Here is a 23,097-nt window from a genome sequence, read left to right on the forward strand (position 1 = left end):
TTCTTCTTTCGCCTTTTACTCCCTTTCTTCCTCACTTCTCTTTATCTGTGTTCTCTCCTTCACTTTTACCTCCACCACTCTGCTTACTTCTGTTCTCCGCTTTTAAGAGCATTACCAGAACACTCTTATCAGGTTTAGTATGTACCAAGCCGCCTTCTTCCCCTTCCCCTTCCTCCTCTTCCCCTTCCTTTCATCTCTCTTGCATCCCTCCTACGCCTTCGTTTCTCCACATTTTCTGCTTCTCATCCTCCTTGCTTCTGCTGACATTCACTTCTCTTCCATTTCTCTTCTTCCTTCTTTTTTATCTTCTTCCTTTTACTTTTCTTCCGTTTCTTCCATCATTCCTACACTTTCCTTTCTCCTCATTTTCTGCTTCTCATCCTCCTTGCTTTTGCCGACATTCACTTCTCTTCCCTTTCTCCTCTTCTTCCTTCTTTGCATCTCCCTTCTTTGCGTTCTTGTCCCTCCCTCTAACCTTTCTTTCAACTCTTATACACCTTCTTTTCTTCTAATTTCTGCGTCTCATCCTCCTTTCATCTGCTGCCACCCACTTCTCCTCCATCTATCCTCCTCTTCCTTCTCTGCCTTTCATCCTCTTTGCTTTCCCTGCTAACCCTGTTTTCCTTCTTTTCATCTCCTTATCATACGTCTTTTTGATGCTGCCTCTCAATCTTTTTTCTCGCTCCTTTGCGTGGGCTTATCTCTTATCACCTGGGCGTCTTTGTGTTCACCTGAAGGCTTCCTGATTGTCTTACCTGGCACGCCGTGGGCAGGTGTGTCTCGTCTGCAGGGCTTTGAACACTTTCTTCAGACCATGAGTGCAACGTACGACCCATAAATGGACCCCTTTGCGTTATCATCATATTTATTCACTCTCTCTCTCTCTCTCTCTCTCTCTCTCTCTCTCTCTCTCTCTCTCTCTCTCTCTCTCTCTCTCTCTCTCTCTCTCTCTCTCTCTCTCTCTCTCTCTCTCTCTCTCTCTCTCTCTCTCTCTCTCCAGGTGTGTCTTGTTTTCGTCTCCCTCCCTGTTTTATTGCTTGTTTGTTTGTTTGTTTGTGTGTCGGTGTGTGTTGGTGCATGCCTCGTAGCACCGTTTGTGTACCCTCCCGTACCCTTGGTGTTCCCTTCCAACCACTTATGTTCCTCCTCCTCCTCCTCCTATTTCTCTTCCTTCTCTTCCTTCTTTTCCTCCTCTTTCTTCTCCCCCATCCCGTACCATTTCTACACTCACTTACCCTTCTCTGCAGTTCCCCTTCCTTCCTCCTCCTCCTCCTCCTCCTCCTCCTCCTCCTCCGTACCCTTGACAGACTCTAGTGACAGTTATGGAGCCCGGCGCAGCTAGCCTTTCCCAACCTTATGACTACTTGCTTTCTTTTTTCCCTCTCTTTAAACACTGTGCTACCCTTTCTCTCTCTCTCTCTCTCTCTCTCTCTCTCTCTCTCTCTCTGGATCTACCGTCAGAGAGAGAGAGAGAGAGAGAGAGAGAGAGAGAGAGAGAGAGAGAGAGAGAGAGAGAGAGAGAGAGAGAGAGAGAGAGAGAGAGAGAGAGAGGTCATTGCAGGTGTACCAATCAACATAGACTAGATTTTTAAGGTTGCTCACAAATGGCCATCTGTCTCCCCGCTATGCTGGGGAGGCGGCGTGGCGACATTGTGGAAGAGGAGGAGGAGGAGGAGGAGGAGGAGGAGGAGGAGAAGGAGGAGGAGGAGGAGGAGGAGGAGGAGGAGGAGGAGGAGGAGGAGGAGGAGGAGGAGGAGGAAAGAAAGGAGGACGTGAAGGATGATGTGGAATATTTTAACATGAGGAAAAAAAAAGGAAAAAAAAAGATGAGAAAAAATGAAAGAGAAATGAGCAAAAAAAGTCTATAACTAAAACGTGGAAAAGAGGAGAAGGAAGAGAGTAGGAGAAGGAGGAAGGAAAGGAGGACGTGAAGGATGAAGAGGAATAATTTAAGATGAGGAAGAAAATTAATAAATGGAAGAATATGAAGACGATGAAGAATAGAAAATAGAAAATAGTTGAGAAAAGTAATAAAAGAAAAATCCTAGTGTCTCTAAAAGTAAAGATATGTAATACTAATAATTCCAAAACTAAGGACATTATTCTAGTATCTTTTAACTAAAAACGTGATCCTAGTCTTTCCGTTATTATTATTATTATTATTATTATTATTATTATTATTATTATTATTATTATTATTATTATTATTATTATTATTATTATTATTATTATTATTATTATTATTATTATTATTATTATTATTATTATTATTATTATTATTATTATTGTATTTATTATTAGCGGGATTTTTTTTCATAGAGGGCTTTTTTCCTCAGCGGGCTTTTTTCATTATTGTTTTCTTTTTTTTTCCCTTGAACTGTTTCCTCTACTGTAAAAAAAAAAATATCAAATCATGTTCCTAAGTTTAAAATAAATCTGGAGTGATTGATGCTACTGAACTTGCTGAGATACTGAAAGCCACGTATCAAGTCCTCCGTTGTCTTCTCTTTTCCAGCATTAAAACCTTGAATCGCTTGAGTCATTTATCTTACGGCTGTGCTCTCAGCGGTGATGTAATTTTTTGGGCTCATCGCTGTACTCAAGTATTTTGATGTCCTTTGAGAGAGGGGAGGGAGGAGGAGGAGAAGAGGAAGGGAAAGGGGAAGGTAAAAGGGAAGAGGAAGGAGAAATAAATGTGGAAAAGGAAGGAAAAGAAGGAGAAATAGTAGGAGTAGGAGAAGGAGAAAGGAGAAGAAGGAAAAGAAAGCGAAGGAGAAAAAGCAAAATAAGAAGGAAAAACAGAAGGAAAAGAATAAGAAGGAAAAAAGGAGGAGGAGAGAGGAGAGAGAGAGAGAGAGAGAGAGAGAGAGAGAGAGAGAGAGAGAGAGAGAGAGAGAGAGAGAGAGAGAGAGAGAGAGAGAGAGAGAGAGAGAGAGAGAGAGAGAGAGAGAGAGAGAGAGAGAGAGAGAGAGAGAGAGACTTATATTTAATTTTGCGTCAGTTTAGTGATTTAACTGTTCATTACATGTTTTTTTCTGAGACACCTGGCGGCACTTACAATTAATATGTCGTACCGTATATTTTGATCATGAGCCTTACCGTAATTTGAGCAACTTTCCGAAGATTCATTATTTTCCTTATTTATTTTGTCGTTTCCTTTAAACTTTTATCTAGTGGGGCAACTTCGTGTGCCTTTAAAAGGAAAGTCTTGTTTTTTTCTTTTTGTCTTATCTTTTGCGTGTCAGGTTTTCTTAATGCTCCTGCCATCCCGAGCTTCGTTTATTTAGATCCGTTGACTCTTTATCGGTATTAGTTCAGTTGGCTCAAACAATATAATGGTAAAGGTAAGCCGAGTGCATTTTAACATTTTCCCAGTCATGCATGAGCTCCCGCGTGCATTCCTCTCCTGACCGTGTTTAGAGATACACACACTAACTGTTTATCTTTGCATTCTTGGTCTCAATACGATAATAAAAATAACTACTACGTTTCAAGATTTTCACCGTCATATGCGATTTCTATTCTTGCCCGTAAGTTTTGACCTTGTTTAAAAATACACGCACGCACTTGTTGTTAATTTATTCATGGTTGGTCACACTAGATTAACAGAAAAAGGTGAAGGAAAAAACTAATGTACGTATCAACCTTTTTTTTCAAGTCTTATACGATTTCTACACGAACCTCACCCCGTAATTTAAGTTTAAGTTTTCGAAGATTTTTTTTCTCAATATTTTTCATGTCTTTTAAGTTTTTGTATTGCAGGGGGCACCTTCGCATACCTCTAAAGAAAGTCTGACCTTGTTTAAAAATGCACACACTTCTTGTTAATTTATTCATCGATGATAACATTCGATGATAACATTAGGGAAAACGAAAGAGAAAAAGTGGAGGGAATAAAAAGTAGCTCATTTCAACCTTTTTTTTCCCGCCCTACTACACGAACCTCACACTTTCTTCCTTGACCTTGTTTAAAAATGCACACACTTACTCTTAATTTATTCACTCTCGGTCACATTAGGGAAAAAAAAGTAGCTTATTTCAACCTTTTTTTCCCGCCTTATACGATTTCTACACGAACCTCACTCTTTCTTCCCTGACCTTGTTTAAAGATGCACACATTCTAAATGTATTCAATGTCGGTCACATCACGGAAAAAAAAAAAAAAGTAAAGCAGTGAAGGAAAGTAGGTCTGTCCGTAAGGCCGCTGCGCAGGAAGCCACACGCGCACAGCCATTACACTGAATATTCATGAACGATAACTCTCACCTGCGGACCGAGCGAGAGGCGGACGGGCGGGCGGACGGACGGACGCGGACCCCGGGGCACCCAAACACACTCGTTCCTCGGGGCCGCAGCAACGCCCTCAACCCCCCCTCCCCCCCCTCCCCCCGCTTACGTACCGTCGGTGGCTACAAAATACATCGATGCCTGCCATTAAGGGTCGTATAACACGTGAGCGAGTGTGTGTAGGTGCGCTAAGGAGCCGCACCCTCTGTAGGTAATCGAGATGGGGAGTGGAAGACTGGGAGAGGGGATGGTGGGATGGGGATATGAAGGGGACTGCGGGGAAAGGTTGAGATCGAAGTGGGGAATGAAGGGGACTGGGGGAGGGATGGGGAGTGGAGGGGACTGGGGGAAGGGATGGGAGGAATGGGAGGGATGAGCCATGGAGAAGGAATAAGAGTGATGGGATGTAGAAAGGACTATTGAGGGGATGGGATCTGAATGGGGAATTGAGGGGATTAGGGAAGAGATGGGAGAGATGGGGGAGTGGAGGAGGACAGAGGGGAAGGGATGGGATCAAAATGGGGAGTGGAGAGAACTGGGAGGAAGCGATAGGATCGAAATGGAGAAGGGAAGGGACTGGGGAAGGGATGGGGAGAGATGGGGATGAAGAGGAGGTGAGATGAGAGGGAGCCCAGCATCCAGCCTCCAGGTACGTACAACAGGTAGGATAAAGGGCCCGTGCGCTCTTAATTAACCCCCTCCGCTCCCCTCCCCTCCCCTCCTCTTCCCCTCCCCTCCTCCCCCTCGCTGGCGGCCTCCATGCAGCCACCTGTTGGAATTTGCATGAAGCGGCGTGATGTATGTACAGGCGACACGCAGGTGGGCTGTCAGGGGCGGGGGTTGAGGTTGTTTGTTTATTTGTTTGTTCCTGTTTGATTTGTCTATTTATTTATTTATTGTTTATGTTATTTTGTTCTCTTTTTGTGTTTTTTATTTCTTTATATTCTTTGTTTGTTTTATTCTACTTTATTTTTTATAGATTTCTTTATTTTCTTTATTATTTATTTTGTTTTACTTTATTTTATTTTGTATTTTATTTTTGTGTTGCGTTTTCCTTTATAAAATTGGATTGACGCCTAAAAAAAAAAAGGGAAGTAAATTAAGGAAAAAAACACTTACTTGTCAATTGTGTGTAACTGTTTGAGATAGATAAATTGATAAATAGATTAGTAGATAGAGAAAACAAAATCATCACCATCATCATCATCATCATCACTATCATAAGAGCTAACAGGAAAACGCAACACCCTTAAAAATAGTCACCCATGAAAGCTTAACGACATCCAACCACCGATAACCTTTCGCAAACATTCCTGCCCCGCGTGTCCTGTCTCACTCTGTCCTTAGCAACGTAAGTGATGGCTGGCCTTACCTTATAGAGTCACCTGCTTTAGTTTGAGGGTCGTAATTTGTCTAAGGTTTTTCAGGCGATCAATCCATTATATACACTACCCGGGGCTAACCACCTAATTGGGTCATTATACGGCGATCGAGGTCAATTAGCTTGTTCGCGACGTGTGGTGGTTTTCATTATAGACCATGTGAAGGATGAGCTTGGAGGGGGAGGCTGGGAAGAGAAGGAAGAGGAGGAGGAGGAGGAGGAGGAGGAGGAGGAGGAGGAGGAGGAGGAGGAGGAGAATGTATGTGATATGGTCGTTTGACATCTTAAATAATAGTGTTAATAGAGTTAATTTTTTTCGCTCTTTTACGGGAATGTTACATCAGTCTATTTTGGCGTTTAATATTCTTGTCGTAATAAAAAATAAAAAATCAGTCCTGTATACGTGCGTTGCTCTACAAAAACTTTAATATAAATGCGAATTCGAATACTAATACTTCAAACTCCAACCGAACTCACTATTTCACCTCCCAAAACAAATACAAATATGACACTAACACAGTGCTTCAATTTCATATCGGTAAAAGGTTTCAAATATCAAATGTATATATCACAATGAATTTAAAATGCAAATTGATTAGTGTAATTCTCCACGCGAAATTAACCTCTCTTTTGGCTACTCTTTATTTTTATCTTTTATGGGAGCGGCGAGTAGCGGGCTTTTTTTGGTACTATTTTCGTTGCCCTTGAGCCGTGTCCTTTGATGTAAAAAAAAAAATGTATATGTGTGTTTTGTCTCATGGAAGAAAAAATATTTGTGACAGTGAAATGGCTAGAGTCCTCACCAGGCTGCCTTGACCAAAACATAGATTCACAAGCCTATACATCATTCCTTCGTTTTGGTTGAATGGCCTCTGCCTCGCATCACCGGCCTTCACACGGACAGCCAACAAACAACAGCCGGGCTCACAACACGGTCAGGAGAAATCCACCTACCATTAAAGGGTTACCAACTGGGCAGCCTCAAAGATCGCCTGGCTGGAATAAAGGGCCGTATTACAGAACATTTCGTCGCCCGAGTACACATATTTGACAAGGCTTTCGTAGGAGTTTTAGGCATTTCCGATAGTAGTTTTATGACCCTGGTGGTAGTTTGGCCCTTCTTCTGTACCATGAATCTAAAAACACATATATTTGACAAGGCTTTCGTAGGAGTTTTGGGCATTTCTGGGAGTAGTTTTATGACCCTGGTGGTAGTTTGACCCTTCTTCTGTACCATGAATCTAAAAACACATATATTGACAAGCCAGGAGTAGTTTTATGGCCCTGGTGGTAGTTTGACCCTTCTTCTGTACCTCGAACCCAAAAACACACATATTTGACAAGGCTTTCGTAGGAGTTTTGGGCATTTCCAGGAGTAGTTTTATGACCCTGGTGGTAGTTTGACCCTTCTTCTGTACCTCGAACCCCAAAACACACATATTTGACAAGGCTTTCGTAGGAGTTTTGGGCATTTCCAGGAGTAGTTTTATGACCCTGGTGGTAGTTTGGCCCTTCTTCTGTACCATGAATCTAAAAACACACATATTTGACAAGGCTTTCGTAGGAGTTTTGGGCATTTCCAGGAGTAGTTTTATGGCCCTGGTGGTAGTTTGACCCTTCTTCTGTACCTCGAACCCAAAAACACACATATTTGACAAGGCTTTCGTAGGAGTTTTGGGCATTTCCAGGAGTAGTTTTATGACCCTGGTGGTAGTTTGACCCTTCTTCTGTACCTCGAACCCCAAAACACACATATTTGACAAGGCTTTCGTAGGAGTTTTGGGCATTTCCAGGAGTAGTTTTATGGCCCTGGTGGTAGTTTGACCCTTCTTCTGTACCTCGAACCCCAAAACACACATATTTGACAAGGCTTTCATAGGAGTTTTGGGCATTTCCAAGAGTAGTTTTATGACCTTGGTGGTAGTTTGACCCTTCTTCTGTACCTCGAACCCAAAAACACACATATTTGACAAGGCTTTCGTAGGAGTTTTGGGCATTTCCAGGAGTAGTTTTATGGCCCTGGTGGTAGTTTGACCCTTCTTCTGTACCTCGAACCCAAAAACACACATATTTGACAAGGATTTCGTAGGAGTTTTGGGCATTTCCAGGAGTATTTTTATGGCCCTGGTGGTAGTTTGACCCTTCTTCTGTACCGTGAACCTAAAGAAATACTCATTAAAACCCAATTGACCCCCTCTTTGATCTTTAAAAATACTGATGTGAAAAGCGAAAGTGTCTTATAAAACCGCCCTAAGCCTCAAACAAATCAAGCTTCGCATCACTAGATATCGGACAAGAAGAGGATGATGCCATTCTGTTTGAACTCTATCTAAATTAAATACTGTCATCAAATGTAAGTTTAATTCAAATATGTGACTTTTATATATGATCTCATACGAGTGATGTACAAATATTAGCTTTTTTTCTGCTTGTAAATTAAAATTGGAGTACAAATATGTATTGGGTGCCATTCATGTTTATAAAGGTGAGGTGTGTGAAAGGGTCGAGTCTCTCTCTCTCTCTCTCTCTCTCTCTCTCTCTCTCTCTCTCTCTCTCTCTCTCTCTCTCTCTCTCTCTCTCTCTCTCTCTCTCTCTCTCTCTCTCTCTCTCTCTCTATATTTATCTATATCTATCTCGCCACTTCCCATTCCATTATCCGCTTTTTTTACTTGGATAACGTATGTCTATGTAATTCAGATGATACCTAATACCACTTTCCTTGATTACAGGTAAGGAGCAAGGTGGATGATCCCCTGAGGTGTGGACAGGTGCGAGTCTCCCAGGTGAGTGTTCCCATTACGCCCCGTCATTTGTCTGCAGGATATCATCACAAAGAACCTGAGAGATGACCGGCAGGTGTGTGGATGTTTATTACTTCTCTTTGTGACTGGCTTATGTTGGAGAATCGTGTGACATTTATTATTTTATTCCTCTTTTATTATCTCGAGTGTCTCCCGTTTTTATTTGTCTCAGGTTCTCACTCTCTCGAAGACATACGATATTTTCAAGTGGCGGAGGAAGCGAATTTTATGAGCAACGTGATGCTTTTTGATTTTCTTATTTGGCGTTTCAGATCCATTATGCGCGAATGTGACTCTTACGATGATGCGCCTTCATTCGGGCCGTGAGCCAAAAATATAGCGTTATTGTGCATGGCTTGGAGAGAAGGTGGAAGGAAATATGAAACTTAGAGGAAAGAGAGATAGACAGCTGGATAGATAGAAACAGATAGGTAGAGATAGATAGAATGGTAGATGGCAAGATAGATAAATTTTTGGATAGGCAAGAGCATAGATAGATAAAGAGATAAAGAGGCAGAGAGAAGATAATACGAAATGGAGAGAAAAGCTAGGAAGAGAAGAGAAAGAGATTATATAGACCAACTGGAAAGACAGTGATGAGAGAGAGAAGATATGAATAGAGAAAATGGAAACGAAATAAACAAGGGAGTGGAACAAAAAAAGAAACGCAAAGAAGAGATAAAACAACACCAGAGAAAAGAGAAGGAAATCAGTTAGCGAAGCAAGGAGACAAGTAGTATAGGAAGAGGACAGGAAGAGCAAAAAAAAGCGAAGCTCGGGGAAGTGCTAACAATACAGAAGAAGCAGAAAAAAGGCGAGATGGAGGAGAAAGAAAATGTCAGGTAGCAGGAAAGAGAGGAAGAAAAGATAGCAAGAAATAAGAGGAAAAAGGAGGAGTGAAGAAACCCATGAAAAAATAAAAAGCAAAAAAGCGAGAGGTGAAGGAAAAAGACAGGTAGGAGGAAGGAGAGGAAGACAGGAAGAAATAAGAAGGAAAAGGAAGAGTAAAGAAGACTGTGGAAGAAAAAAACATAAAAGAAGCAAAAAAAAAAAATTGATGTGGAGAAGAAAGGAAAAAATAAAGGAGGAGAGGAAGAGAAGTTAATAAGGAGGAAAAGAAGATAGGAAGAAATGAGAAGGAAAAGGAAGAGTGAAGAAAACAATGGAAGAAAAAAAATAAAAGGAGCAAAAAAGAAATAGATGTTGAAAGGAAGAAAGGAAAAAAATAGAGGAGGAGAGGAAGAGAAGATAGTAAGAAGAAAAAGGAAGGGTGAAGAAGCCAATACACAAACAAAACAAACAACAAACAACAACAAGAACAATAACTTCCACAGAGGCGTGTTTGCAGCTAGCTAGCGTGCGAGTCGTAAATTTGAGAGAGAATTGATGTTGCGGCTGACTGACTGACTGTGTGTGTGTGTGTGTGTTTCTGTCTGTCTGTTTCGGCTCGCGTATATAATATGTGCGTGTGTGTGAGTGTAAGTGCGTGCGTGCCGGCGGTTGCGTGCGGTGGCGGTCGTAATGTGGGTTTGCGTGCGCGTATGTCATCCTGCTCGTGACTTGCGTGTACCAGTATGGGCGTACCTGGCAGGCGGGCAGGTCTGTATGGCTACCCAGGTCACGTTAGTGTTACCATTTCTTTTCTCACTTATTATTTTGGTAGATAGATAGATAGACAGACAGATAAGAACCCAGATAGACAGAGATATATCGAGGTAGAGAGAGAGAAAATAATGGAATGAAGAGAAAAGCTAAGGAGAGGGAAGAAAAATATAGACCAGGTGGAGAGGTAGAGATAGAGAAAAGTGGCGAAAGGAAGGAAGTTGGAGAAGAAAAAAGATATATAGGTAGTAGGAAGGAGAGGGCGACAGAGAAAAATCGAAGTAGAGAGAGAAAATAATGGAATGGAGAGAGAAGAAAAATATAGACCAGGTGGAAACGTAAAGAGATGGAGAAAAGTGACGAAAGGAAGGAAGTTGGAGAAGAAAGAAGATATATTGGTAGTAGGAAGGAGAGGGAGAAAAGTTGATGGAAATGAATAAAAATGGGGAGAAAGGAAAATGAAATGAAGCGCTAAGAATATAAGAGAAGCATATAAGCGAAATAGAGGAGAGGGAAAACAAAAGACAAGTAGGAGAAATTGAGGAGAGGAAGAGAAGTTAGTAAGAAATATGAAGGAGTGAAGAAGGCAATGAAAATAAAGAAAACAAAAAGGCGAGATAGAGGAGAAGGAAAAGGGCAGCTCGTAAGAATATTAAAGAAGCAAATAAACGAAATGGAGGAAAAGGAAAAAAAGCAAATAGGAGGAAGGAGAGGAAGAAAATTTAGCTAGAAAAAAATATAAGGAAAAGGAAGATTGAGGAAGAAATTTTACTATTATTATTTTCCTCCTGATTATTATTCCATGTGCGTTCGTGTGCAAGTAACATACGTACACGGTTGGTCATCCTGGCATGTGCACATTAGCGTGAAGGCGACCTATGGTGTACGTGTAATTGACGCGTACACACACTCACGGTCCGATGGGCTCAACAACACACACACACACACACACACACACGGTGACACGGACAGGTTATGGCAGCTGGGTACAAACAGTTCTCTTTATCTCTCTCTCTCTCCTACCCCTCCCCACTTTCCCTCCTCCTCCTCCTCCTCTTCCTCTTCCTCTTTCTCCTCCTAATCCTTCTACCCTTTCCCCCTCCCCCTCCTCCTCCTCTTCCCTCTGAAACACTCGGACCACATAAATCAAAGCACAATCCCCTTCCCCCCTTCTTCCCCTCTCTCTCCTTCCCTTCCTTCCCTCCCCTCCCTTACCCACCTCCCACGCCCTTTGGGTCCGGCTGAAGGGAGAGCGTCAGCCGCGGTCAAGAGAAAGTAATGGATAAAACAGGGATGAGAAGGAGGAGGAGGAGGAGGAGGAGGAGGACGGGTTGAAAAGGGACGACTAACTTTTATACTGTTTTAATATATATTCGTTATTACTATTTTATTATTATTATTATTTCCATATTGGTATCGATATTAGTGGTTTGTTTTTTATATATAAGAGAAAGGAAACTGTTAAAAGAGAAACTAAAACAGGAAGACAATGAAGGAAGTGATAGAGAATAAAAAAAAAGGAGATGGTATGAAAGTTGTCTTGAAAATGATGGTGATAATGTATACTATTATTATTAGAGTTATTGTTAAGTTCTGGTATGGTAATTATATGCGGCAGTTTGAGTGGGCAATAGTTTTTTCTTTCTTTTTTCTGTTCTTTTTTTTAGGTGTGAGCTGTACTTGTTTTTTTTATTCTTTTCTTTTTATTGTTTTTTTTTTTTACTCCTACCCCGTTGTCTTCTCTGCTTTGTGTGTTTGTCTCGACTCCATCACTGTGTCCTTTTTTTTTAATTCGTATCATCGTGTTTTTTTTTTATCAGCTTTATTTTCTCTTGCTCTTTTGAAGTCTTGAAGTTTATAATTAACTCCACGTGTTTTGTATTCCTCGTCCTCAAAGTAAGTGGTTAATGGCATGTGTAATTAGCTTAGAATGTTTACTCTTGTATATAATTACCACCTTTCCTCTTTGTCCTTCTCCTCCTCCTCCTCCTCCTCTTCTTCCTCCTCCTCCTCTTCCTCCTCCTCCTCCTCCTCCTCCTCCTCCTCCTCCTCCTCCTCCTCCTCTTCTTTCTCTTAACCCCGGGAGAGAGACAGACACGAGGAGACATCATACAAATTTCCAAGCAGCACCCAAAAAAAGTCCAACAAGCTCAAATACTTACCCCGACAACGATAGCGATCAGACTCATTATAAAACCGTATTGACCCTCGCTGTGGCAGAAGGGAATCGAACCCTCCCGGACCCGCGCACAACACCAAGTACTCTAATCCGTTTTGCGGGTCACCGGGAAGTCTGACGAAAAGATTATATCACCAGAGCAGGTTTCCTCGTCATACGCCAACAGGTTTTCAGCGGCCTGCTCGTCCATGCTTCCGCGCTTCTCTGCCCTCGCTCCCTCCCTCCCTCCCTCCTCGGCCTGTCTTGCCTGCTTGGAGAGATCAGCCTTAACTCCCTCGGCTGACGGTCTCTCCCCAGCCGGTCTCGCAGCCTCCCAGTCCTCTTTTCATAATTGTTACTCGACAAATGAGCGTACGCGTAAGTCATTCCTCCTCCTCTTCCTCCTCTTCCTCCTCCTCCTCTTCTTCTTCCTCTTCCTTATCTACCTCCTCCTGCTCCTCCTCTTCTCCACATCTTCCTTCTCCTTTCTGGGGTTCATCCTCCTCTTTGTACTCCTCTTCCTGTCTCTTCTATATATATTTTATTATGGCCTCGTCCTCTTTCAACTGTACTCCTGCCTCCTCCTGCCTCCGCCTCTTCCCCCTCCCCTCCTTACTCCTTCATCGCCCTCCTTCTCGTCCTCCTCTCTCCCTCCTCCTCCTCACTTCATCATCACCCTCCCTCTCCTCGTCTTTCACCTTTTACATATTTTTTTCTTTCTTACTCCTTCTCTTCCACCTCCCATGTTTGTCTTCTCCATCCCTTCCCTTCCTCACATTACCTTCCTCTCTCCTCTTAGCACCTCCCCTTCCTCTTTCTCCCTTATATCCTCCCCGTCTTTTTCTTCCATATTCCCCTCCTAGTTCTTTCTCCTTATTCCTCTTCCTCTTCTTTCTCCCACATACCCCCCTCTTTTTTTTCTCCTTAGTCCTCTTCCTCCTCCTTACATCTCTCCTTTCATCTTCCTCATCCTTATTCCTCCCCTTCTTCTTTCTCCTTAAATCTCCCCTCTCCCTCCTCTCCTCCCCCTCCCCATCACTCAGCGGAAGCCAGACAGGAAAACACGTCCGCGGGTTAGTCATTGGGAGGTCAAGGCAGGCAGAATACGGGCCAGCCAATCAGAAGCCTTCCTAGTGCCGGCTCGACCAATCAAAGAGCGCCCCCTTTTTCCTCGGCCAATCACGTGCGCCGGTTTCCCCTGAGCCGCCAATGGGATCCGCCGCTTTGTGCCTCGTTGATACAATAAGATGTTTCCATTCAGCTGTCGCATTGTGTTGGGCTTTCTTCTTTTTTTCCTTTTTTTCCCTTCTTTTCTTTGATTCTCTTTTTTCCTTTCCCTTCTCTTTCTCTCGGTCTCTTTTTTTTTTCCCTTCCCTTCTCTTTCTCTCGTTCTCTTTCGTCCCCTTCTCTTATGTTCTTATGTTCTTGTTTTCTTTTCTTCCCCGTTTTTTTTCGTCCTCTTTTTCCTCCTTTTCTCTTTTTTTCCGCTTCTCTTTCTTTCGTTCTCTTTCTCTCGTTCTCTTTTTTCCCCTTCTCTTTCTCTCGGTCTCTTTTTTCCTCCCCTTCTCTTTCTCTCGGTCTCTTTTTTCCTCCCCTTCTCTTTCTCTCGGTCTCTTTTTTCCTCCCCTTCTCTTTCTCTCGGTCTCTTTTTTCCTCTCCTTCTCTTTCTCTAGTTCTCTTTTCCTCCCCTTCTCTTTCTCGTTCTCTTTTATTCCCCCTTTTCTTTATTCTCGTTGTCTTTTTTCCTCACCTCTTTCTTTCGGTCTCTTTTTTTTTTCTACCTCTCGTTCTCTTTTTTCCGTCCCTCTCTTCCCTTCATTTCTCTTGCTCTCATTTTTCCTCATCCATTTTCATTCCCCCTCTATTTTCATCTTTTTTTGCTCATTTTTTTCATTTTATTTCAATTTCTTTCGTTCCCTCTTCATCCCTCTTCGCTTTTCTTTATATCTTCTTTTTTTTCTTCCCTTCTTTGTAGCGTCTCTTTCATGTGGTGGGATTATCTTTTTTTTCCCTTTCGAGGTTTTCCATTTGGTTCATTTCTGTGTTTTACTTATTCACTTATTTTACTTGTTAATGAATGTTTAGTTATTTATTATTATTTCCTAATACTTTTTTTTTTGTGATGTAGACTTTTCTTCATTATTTTTGACGGCTTATTTTCTTTTTTTCTTTCCTTATTTTCTTTTTTGCCTCGCTTTCCTTCTTTCGCATTTTTTTTGTTTTCTCAGTTATTTCATTTATGCTTCAGTAACACGAAAAAGAGTAAGCGTGTTTCTCTTTCTTTCTTTCTTTTTTTCTTTCTCTCTTTCTTATATATTTTTTTTCGTTTTTTCATTTATTTTATTTATGCTTCAGTAAAACGAAAAACAAACAGTAAACATGTTCCTCTTTCTTTCTTTCTTTCTTTTCTTTCTTTCGCTTTGTTTATCTTAGTTTCTCTCCTTTCTTCTTTCTTTCTTTCTTTCTTTCGCTTTGTCTATCTTTAGGTTCTTTCCTTCCTTCTTTCTTTCTTTCTTTCTTTCTTTCGCTTTGTTTATCTTAGTTTCTCTCCTTTCTTCTTTCTTTCTTTCTTTCTTTCGCTTTGTCTATCTTTAGGTTCTTTCCTTCCTTCTTTCTTTCTTTCTTTCTTTCTTTCTTTCTTTCGCTTTGTTTATCTTAGTTTCTTTCCTTCCTTCTTTCTTTCTTTTTTTTCTTTCTTTCTTTCGCTTTGTTTATCTTAGTTTCTTTCCTTCCTTCTTTCTTTCTTTTTTCTTCTTTCTTTCTTTCGCTTTGTTTATCAGTTTCTTTCCTTTCTTTCTTTCTTTCTTTCTTTCATTCTTTCTTCATTTCGCTTTGTTTATCTTAGTTTCTTTCCTTTCTTTCTTTCTTTCTTTCGCTTTGTTTATCTTAGTTTCTTTCCTTTCTTTCTTTCTTTCTTTCTTTCTTTCGCTTTGTTTATCTTAGTTTCTTTCCTTCTTTCTTTCCTTTCTCTTTCTTTCCCTCTTTCCTTCCCACCTTGCCATGTATTATTTTCCTTCCTGTATCCTGTTCTCACTCCCCTCGTTATTTTTTTTACCGTTGCGGACACAACTAGTTCATCTTTTTTTTTCTTTATTTACTTTTCCCACTGCTATCCGCTGAACTTTCTCTCCCTCTTCCTCTCCCTCTTCCTCCTGTCTCCTGTCTCCTCCTATTTTCTTCACAAGCACCTCCCTCTCCCTCCTCCACCTTTCTCTCCCCCGCTTCCTTCCCTCCCTCACCTCGTCGCGGCTCTCTCCCTTTCTCTCTCTTCTCTCTTATCTGTCGTCACCTTCAGGCTGGTCTCTCTCTCTCTCTCTCTCTCTCTCTCTCTCTCTCTCTCTCTCTCTCTCTCTCTCTCTCTCTCTCTCTCTCTCTCTCTCTCTCTCTCTCTCTCTCTCTCTCTCTCTCTCTCTCTCTCTCTCTCTCTCTCTCTCTCTCTCTCTCTCTCTCTCTCTCTCTCTCTGCCCTTCATTTTTTTCCAGCCTCTTCCTCTCCTTATCTTCCCTCCTTTATCTTCTTTCTTTTATTCTTTATGTTCTTTTCCTCATGTTCTTTGTTCCCTGTTCTCCTTTTTTTCTGATTATTTTTGGTTCCTCTTTTATTCCTCTCTCGTTTCGTTTTTTTCCTGCTCTTTAGTTCGTCTTCTCTTTTTTTTTCCATGACCTCTTTCTCATCATCATTATCCTTTCTCTTTGTTTATATTCTGTTCGTCTTTCTCCCATTTCCTGTTGCATTTTTAACTGTCTTTCCCTTCCCATTTGTTTTCTTTCTTGCTTTTCGCCTTCTCTCCTTGTTTTTTTTTTCTTATCTCTTTCCTCAACGTCATTATTTCTTCTTTTCTCCTTGTTTTTTTTTCTATGTTATTTTTTTTATATACTACGTTGCATCTCTGTCTGTCTCTCTTTCTCATTTCATTTGTTTTTCTTTTCTGCTTCTCACATTCTCTTCTCTTGCCCGTTCTTCTAACCTCTTTCCTCATCACCGTTATTCCATCTCTCTGGTTTTATCGTTCCCTTTTCTTATATTACGTTGCTTGTCTTATCTGTCTCTTTTTCATCTCTTGTTTTTCTTTCCTTCGTTTTGCTTTCCTATTTTTCTTTTAACCCTATTCCTTACCACCATTATTCATTCTTCACTGTCTTATGTTCCTTTTTCTCTCGTATCCCGTTGTCTCTGTCTTTCTCACTCCATTTCTTTTTCTTTCCTTTTTTTTCTTTTCTTTTTTTTTTTCCTTCGCTCTAACCCCCATTCTCATCACCATTATCTCTCCTCTTTGTCTGTATTCTGTTTCTTCTTCTCATATCTATATCCGTCTCTCTTTCTCATCCTTATTCTCATCCACATTCCTTATCTTCTCTTTCCTCGCCTCCCTCACGTCTCCATCCGTCCACTCGACCCCTCTCGGCGTCTTGCTATCAGTGGGTGGGACGGTACAAGTGACCGTCGACAGGGACCGTACATACATCAGGACGGACCAAAGGGGGGGAAGGAGGGAAGAGGAGGGCGGTGTCGGGGTCCTCGGGGGAGGGGGCAGAGACAGGGAGACAAGATGATATTATTTGAGAGAGAGAGGGAGGGAGAGGGAGTTGCTGGGTGGTAAATATAATGTAAGAGAAAGAAGAAAAATAGCTCAAAAGAACAACGTGGAGTCACTCTAGAACACGAAAGTAAGAATTAGGGAAGACTGAGGAGCAGAAGAGGAAGAAGGAGAAGGAGAAGAGAAAAAAAGAGAAGAGAAAAGAAAAGAAGAGAAAAGAAGAGAAGAGAGGCAGAGAAGAGAGAAGAAGAAGAAAAGAGAAAAAAAAGAGAAGAGGAAAGAAAAGAGAAGAGGAAAGAAGAGAAGAGAGACAGAGAAGAGAGAGACAGAAAAGAGAGGAGAAGAGAAGAGAAGAGAAGAGAGAGAGAGAGAGAGAGAGAGAGAGAGAGAGAGAGAGAGCACAGGCAAATACCAGCTGCACGTTAGGAAGCCACAAGGCGTGCACAAGTACCCCTCCCCCCTCTCCCCCCCTTCCCCCCCCTCCCCAACGCGGAGGAGCTGCATAATTAAAGTCACCCAAGGAACTGGAGTGGAGGCGGTGGTGGAAGTGGTGGTGGTGGTGGTGGTGACGGTAATAGTGGTGGTGGAGGCAGGGATAGTGGTAGTGGTGGTGGTGGTGGTGGTGGTGATGGTGATGGTGATGGGGTTAATGTAGTGGTGGTGGTGGTGGTGGATGTGATCGAAGTGGTTGCGAGTTCCTTCCTTGTCGTGGTGGTGGTGGTGATAATGGTAGGGTTTAAAGAAGTGGGTTTTGTGTGGTGTTTGATGGTCCTTTTAGTGGTAGTGAAGGTAGTGGTGGTAGTGGAGGTGATGGTGATGGGGTTTGTAAAGGGTATTGGTGGTGGTGGTGGTGGTGGTGGATCATAGTGGTATTAATAGTAGTCCTTCTGGTCGTAGTGAAGGTAGCGGTGGTAATTCTTCACTGTCTGTGGCTGTTTCTGGTCTGGTTGTGACGAATGTTGTTGTTTGTGGCGGTGGTAGTGTTTGTGGTTGTGTTCGTGGCAGTGGTGGTGGACGTGGTGTAGAGGCAAGGTGTGTACAGGTGTTCATCGCTCTTCATTACGGGATACAGGTGTCACACGACCATCTTGAATGTAATCAGCGAAGGCGTGGAGTAAGAAAAAAAATATATATTCAATTTTACGGATGTTTAAAGGTGTGTGTGGGGGGAAGGGGGTTGAGAGAGAGAGAGAGAACTTTGACAGGGGAGGAGTGGGATGTGACCAGTGGTAGAGGAGGACTGCAGGAGGTGGAGAAAGAGGAACAGGAGGAGGAGGAGGAGGAGGAGCAGCAGCAGGAGGAGGGAGAACAAACCAGCAGAGCAGCATCGAGGGAGCCAGGGCGGGAGGGAGGGAGGGAGGTTCAGTGCGGCCTCAGCAGTGGGCCGGGTCGGACGTGTGGAGTGTGCGCGTGTCTGTGGCGGTCCAGCCTTCACGTGGAGGCGTTCGTTCGTACCCTTCGTGGCTCAGGTGTCCCCGACCCCTCGCACCTGCCTCCCGCGCCGCAAGGTGTGCCAGGGCCAGGTGTTGACACTCCCCGTCTCGCCCGGCGTTAGGGCTCGGCGGTGCTGTAGCGATTGGAGCATTTATTAGCGGCAAAAACGATAGATCGATGGAAATAAAGTAGACCAACCATCAAGATCGAAAAGCTCGTGGTGTTTGCGTCGTGCGGTGCTCTGCGTCTGTTCGCCCCTGACGCCGTCTGGCCGCCAGGCGCTGCAGGAGGCGCGCGGCGTCAGCGTCACTGAGATAACCGTGGTGATTGATGGCGCTGATGTACGTGAAATAAGTTATAAGTTTCTCTCACACGTTGGAAAGTGTAAAGGGCCTGGAAGTACAGAAAAGCAGCATTGCCACTGCCACAAGGACGCAAAAAAGTCTGACCCGATATATTGAGAAACCGAGGTGACAATGTTGGCTTCCCCGGCGGCCCTGTAGGCGGCAGCTGATTGGACGGCCAACGCAGGTGAGTGAAGAGCCCCGTCCCTGCGGCGGCAGGTGGGGCGGGCCTCCCCCAGCAGTCCATCATCAGCTGTTTGGGTCATGTGTATCTGTTAGTGCATTCGACAGCCGTAACGAGTCGGCCGGACCATTACTGCAGGGCGGCCTCAGTTGGCGCAATCAGGGCGTTCATATATATATATATATATATATATATATATATATATATATATATATATATATATATATATATATATATATATATATATATATATATATATCTTTAACGCATATTTATGATCAGAGTTTGTTTGATTTAACTTCCTGTTAGCTATTCACCTTTTTAAAATTTGATTCTTAAATCAAAAGTCATTTGAGTTCAAGTTGTAAAGTTTCTTGCACTTCGAAACTCTGAATCGTGATAAAATGAATATTATATGAGGCCCGACGCTGATAAATGTTGAATATCAAGACATTGGGTTTGTCCCAGACCTCCAGAATAATGGTCGGCTGATATGTTGCGCCAGATTATTCTTCAACTTTCCTGTCAATATTGTTATTTATTAAGACGTGGAGATGCTAAATAACAAATAAAGGCTCGGCGATGTGCTGGGCGTGAGGCGCGGGCCGGGGACGCGACGCCCTCCACGCCCAGGACACTCGCCTGGAGGAGCCGTGTCAGGATGATGCATCGCGCGCAGTTTCCTCTAACCGTCACTATTTTCTTATTCGGAAGTGAAAGCAGCGAGGCTCCTTCTTCCTTATCAGTGACACATAGCCTGTGGTCCCCGTCTTTTCTTTTTGTGTCGCAGGAAAAGTCGCGGCAGATCAAGTATCCACCTCTTCCCCCCACACCCTCCTCCCTCCCCACTCCTGTGCTTTCATCGGTTCGAGTGTAAACAGGTGGAAAGGCAATACCGGCGGCGATCTCTCATCAACTCCGATCTGCACCTGCCCCACCTGTTCATTCCCTCCCCGCCCCTCCCCTTTTATAAGTCATCACCTGTTGAACCCCGGACAGGTGAGGGACGGCTCAGAATTGGCCCATCTTACAGCCATTACGTGTTAATTATCCAGGTGTTTCCCACGTCCGTCCCCCCGGGTGGTGCAGTCAAACAGGTACATTTAGTGGCCGTTCTCGAGGTCCTGTTAATTGTTTGCCTGCGTAGGTGTTCGCCGTCGCCCCCAACAACGACATCAACGCAGGTGTCAGGTACGAATACTTTAGATCGAGGCCGCCGATAGTGGACCAAATTCGGTGAAGGTGCGATTGATGGTAATTCGCGGATCACCGTTACCTTCCTGTCCGGACTAATGTTGTGTCGCAGCGCACCCAGATGTCGAGTTACTCACCTGCGGCCCCGAGGAGGTTTACGGCACTCTAAGGGCCAGTTTCACAGTTCCCCATGATGGGCTAGTAAGCTCCCAAACCAATACCAGAGCCTTCGAAATTTCCTTGTATAGTGTCTGGTGTTTATATTTAAGTTCACAAATTTGATGAAACTATACAGGAAAAGTCTTGTGTATTTAGTGTGGCATCGAAGACTTCACCATTTTGGATTGTATGGGATTCTATAGTTTGGTTCGGGCTGTTACGAAGACACTGTGTTGGACTGTGAAATCGGCTCTAAGTCCCTATTCCTAAACGTACAAGCCCCTGAGCTCGCCTGTTTGGGAAGCCTCTCGTGGAAGTTCTTAGAGATTTCATGGACTGTTTTGTGATCCTGGTGATAGTTTTACACGCCCTCTGCACCTTGAATGGTAAAAGTCACATGAAAATCCGGTTAGTCTTTTGTGTGGCTTGGGGACATGTATGATGATAAAAAAGGAGTTCGGTACGTTTAATAATTCGGACCTCAGCCGCCAGAATAAACACACATGGAAAAACAATACTAGTGAGAGTGCGGTGTGGATTTATTATCAAAGAAAGAAAAGGTTTATGCCGTGCAGTATACCTTTGTAAGAGTTTCTAGCTGAGGACACTTTCAATTTCCTTTTCAAACCCTTCATTTACCGCTTAACATTTACGGTGTTATTAAATACTCCTAAAATTTTGTACTAAAGGCCCCTGCTTAAAGATCACCGCCTCATTGCGTAAGAACACAGAGGTGCGCGTTGTTAATGGCAAAAATACGTAAAATAATTAGAGGCAAACACAAGCTTTAATGTGCATCGATCAGTCATGCGTCGGTTCACTACACTTGCTGCCATCCTCTGCTGGAAGCCATTTGTTGCATAACGTAAAGCATTTATCTAAAGCATTTCTCTAAATCTCTGGATCGACTCGGTCACGGCTGTCGAATGCTACGTAAGTTAATCATTATTTTAACTTATATTATCTAATTTATCTCATTTATGTAATGACTAGATTAATTAATTGTCTGTTGCTCGGGAAATCGAGTTATGGGACGTCGTTAACTTTTACAACATTGTAACTCTTCCGTGGGAGTGAACGTTCAGGACTGTTTGGTCACGTCGGCGCCAGTGACGGGCGGTGGGTGGGCGGCGGGCGCGGCCGTGCCATGTTGGGGCCGAGGTCACGCCTTGAGCTGTCCGTTTAGATCAACCTGACGAGAGAGCGGCACCCGGCCCTCCCAGCGACGCCCTGCCTGCCACGTCTCCCCCTTGCCTTCCTTGCTTGATTCATGGGCGTGTGTGTGGAGCCGGTGGTGTCTTTAGTGCCATGGGGAACGGTGTGTGAGGGTTCCTCTCTGTCCTATAAGATACAGAGGTCAAACGGGAACATGACACGTGTATCTTCTGCGCCAAACTAAAGTCACTCTACATTCACAATTAGATCACGTCATGTTTTATAGTTCAGCGCTTATTTAAAGCAGTAAGGGACCGCGAAGCCTTCCCACACACATTCCCTCCCCACTACTAGACGAAGGGATGTTCTTTGCTCCGAGGGGAGTTTGCTTCCTCCCCTTGTGGCAATTAACGTAACTTTAATCATAGGGGTTTTGAGGGCCCGACCAGTCTCTTCCTCACATTCCTCCCCCCTTGTGCCTGAGCTGCGTCTATCCCTTTAGCCCCTTGTAGAGGACGTGTCACTAACCTCCACCTCTCAAGTACGTTATCGGTTTGTCCCTGCCCGTGTCCCTCCCCTGTGGCCCTTCCCCTTGTGGCCCTTCTCTGTGCACCCTCAAGGCTACATATGTGACCCACCCGCACGCCCCCCACCCACCTTCTGCCCCGTCTTCACTCCCTTTAGTCGCCTTGCTAAGTCCAGCTTGAAGAAAATCGTCACGTATTGCATTGTTGAGTAATGTCTCGCCTCGCTCTGGCAACTATATATAAAGTCTACATCGCTAATATTTACTTTAAAAAAATTATTCATATGCTGGGTAGTTAAAAAAAATCACATTAAACCCCCACGAACTTAAAGGATGATTTTATGTGATGTTCACAATCGTAAATAAGAACAAAATTAAAGCCGAGAGTGAGAAAAAATCGCTTAAATCCACAGTTCTTATGAGTTCTAATTTCACTAAACAGACCAAGAAGACTAAACCACAGTATCCCATAACGCGACGCCCCTAGCAGTAAACAATACTTTTATCTAATTTAACCCTAATAACCCTCCTCTTCCAGGCCTTCTTTCAGAGTAACTTCTAAATATACTCTTAAGACGATGACTTTTAAATTATTCTTATGAGCAGGAATGTTCTCTTTTATATATATTTTTAACTGCGCTGCTGCTGCTCCCACTGCTGCTGCTGCTGAAAAATCTGCTGTTGTTGAAAAATCTGCTGCTGAAAAGTCTGTTGCTGCTGCTGTTGATGATGATGATTCCGTTGATGGCATTGTATTCTCCGTTGTCCATTTGTCGCTATCGTCACTGGAATTCGTATAAGAGTTGATGGATTTAGATTCGTAATTTTCGTCGAGTTGAATGATATTTTTTTGTTTTTGCTATTTTTTTAATTTTTTTATTAATTCGCAGTTTTTGTCTTCGGCCTGATTTTTTTTTTCTGGTCGGAAGTTGGTGGATATATTTTTTTTCTCTAGAAGTTATTATGACGTTGATATCTTCTTCGTCCTCATCATTTATGTTATTTCTTTTTTCATTGGTGGTTTTGTTGGACGTGTTATTGTCTTTCATGTTCTGCTGTGTTGGGTCGTGAAGGACAAGTGTTTTTTTTTTTATTCCTCTTGTGCTTTACTGCCTCGATGGGCCTGAGATTGGACTCTATTAGCCTTGATGTGTGTATGTATGTGTGTGTGTGTGTGTGTGTGTGTGTGTGTGTGTGTGTGTGTGTGAGAGTGTGTGTGAGTGTGAGAGAGTGTGTGTGAGTGTGAGAGAGTGTGTTTGAGTGTGTGTGTGTGTGTGTGTGTGTGTGTGTGTGTGTGTGCGAGAGAGAGAGAGAGAGTGAAGAAAAACGGCAATA

The 23,097-nt window shown here is 43.1% G+C and overlaps 1 protein-coding gene across 1 annotated transcript in view; it reads left to right on the forward strand.

The window, feature by feature from the left end:
* The first annotated feature begins 17,987 nt into the window (after window positions 1-17,987).
* The window catches only part of LOC126984490 (uncharacterized), a 98,594-nt gene continuing 93,484 nt past the window's right edge, over window positions 17,988-23,097 (forward strand). The window contains exon 1 of the mRNA XM_050838210.1: window positions 17,988-18,731. The gene's annotated coding sequence lies outside the window, so the exon portion shown is untranslated. The remainder of the gene's footprint in view (window positions 18,732-23,097) is intronic.

Source organism: Eriocheir sinensis, chromosome 5, assembly GCF_024679095.1.
Source record: "Eriocheir sinensis breed Jianghai 21 chromosome 5, ASM2467909v1, whole genome shotgun sequence".
Classification (NCBI taxonomy): Eukaryota; Metazoa; Arthropoda; class Malacostraca; order Decapoda; family Varunidae; genus Eriocheir; species Eriocheir sinensis.